Genomic DNA, 1982 nt, shown 5'->3' on the forward strand with positions numbered 1-1982 from the left:
TCATGGCCAAACAACTGCCGATGATGCCTCATCAGCTTCCGCACCAGAGCCATATTTTCAGCGTAGCTGAATTTTACATTGCGGCCAGTCTTTGTAGTGGTGCGTGGCTGCGGAGCCACAACACCATCACTATCACTGGAGGCCACAGCAGCAGCCACCCCCTCCTCCTCACTAATCTCCTCCACCTCACTCACCTCCTCCCTCTCACTCACCTCCTCCACCTCACTCACCTCCTCCCTCTCACTCACCTCCTCCACCTCACTCACCTCCTCCCTCTAACTCACCTCCTCCACCACACTCACCTCTGACTGGGACATAATCAGGACAAACAACAAATAACACTGAGAAAAAAAAACAGAAAACTCACTCCTCCACTACCACTACACACCACACACCCAACACATACACACTCACTCACAAACAATGACAATAGACGTGAAATAAAAAATAAAATGACAAAAAAGTAGACAAACTTTTAAACAACTACACAACAAGTATGACAAGACTACTTACACACACAGTACAGCATTCAACAATCGCAAAAAACCTCCTCAAATCCGCCACAAACTCCAAAAAACTCACCAACTCCTAACACACCTTCGTCTCACCTCTCCACTAGCTAAACCCACGAGGTGCTGACGGTTTAGGGTGTTTTTATAGTAATGTGCACAGACACTCCTCCATCACGAATCAAACCAATCACGGACGAGTGACAAAAACTAAACTTAGGAAAAAAACGCGGCCGTGAACGTACAAACACTGCCGTGACTAAAATGTGACGCAGTCGTAAAAAAACCTCATAACACGGCCGCAAAACCACTAAATTGGCCGCATTCTACCTTACAAAACTACGAATGACATCGACATGGGAAAACACAAATTTGTAAAATACGACAACTTAGTAAATTAGTCGTAATAAATTCTAAAAGTTGCAAATTTACACTTTCGATGTCATTCGTGTTAGATCTTTAACTTCATTCTGAAAAATACGAATTTTAGTAAATATACCCCTATGTGTCTCTTCTGGGGCACACTTGTGATTATAAATTGCAAAAAATGTGTAATGTTATTAGATTAAAATATAACTTTTATTTATGTCCTTCCTAAAATAATAGCTGAGAGGCGACAAAGAATAATAAAAGACAATATATAACCAAATTTAAATAAACATCAAAAAGTATAAGTATTGGAAATACTGGCGTTGTGGCTCAATGAGCAAAAATATGTCCGATGGTGAGGATTGATCTCACCTTCCTGAATTGTTGCAATATAAACTATAATAGAAATATAACAGGAAGAAAGAGAGAATGTACTCTGGGCTCTAACCAATTCACTAATGAAGTACTAGCTGGGGGAAATATGGAGTGATGCTTGGTTCTGGGTCCTATGTACTTGGTTTGGATAAAAATACCTGCGGTACCAGGTATTCTCTGGTGGTCTCCCACCCAGGTACTGACCTGGACCACAGTGTTTGGCTTCCAAGATCAGACGAGGTTGGGCATACCCAGTGTGGTTTGACCGCAGGTAAGTATATTGTACCTTGTGACAACGGGAACCATGCGTTGTCTGATCTGACTCCCACGGCGACCAGTGAACAAGCTCTCCTGAGAGAATTGCGCTCCATTTCCGGTTCTGGTGTTCCGAACTTCCGGTCAGTCGGACCGCGGACACTGGCGTCTCTCCGCTGGGCTCACCATCCACCACGGATATTTACAAGAGGCACCCAATGACCAAGGGGGTTCCTGCCCCTTCATCCGTCATCAGGTCTAATGGTACTTTCATCTGGCTTATGTGTTTCCTCTGATCATCCTGCTACCCAGGGTGGTGAGGAAAATAAAACAAGCAAACAGTGCTGTGATTCTAATAGCTCCGGCTTGGCCCAGAAGGCATTGGTACATAGATCTGAAGAGGACGTCGATGGATGCTCCAATTCTGCTCCCTCAACATCTAGATCTAGTGATGCAGGGTCCTTGTTATCACAG

At 43.9% G+C, this 1982-nt stretch overlaps 1 pseudogene; it reads right to left on the minus strand.

The window, feature by feature from the left end:
* Nucleotides 1–1408: 1408 nt before the first annotated feature.
* Nucleotides 1409–1526, minus strand: LOC134937568 (5S ribosomal RNA; annotated as a pseudogene).
* Between the last annotated feature and the right edge of the window lie 456 nt (nucleotides 1527–1982).

The sequence above is a fragment of the Pseudophryne corroboree genome, chromosome 6 (genome assembly GCF_028390025.1).
Source record: "Pseudophryne corroboree isolate aPseCor3 chromosome 6, aPseCor3.hap2, whole genome shotgun sequence".
Lineage (NCBI taxonomy): Eukaryota > Metazoa > Chordata > Amphibia > Anura > Myobatrachidae > Pseudophryne > Pseudophryne corroboree.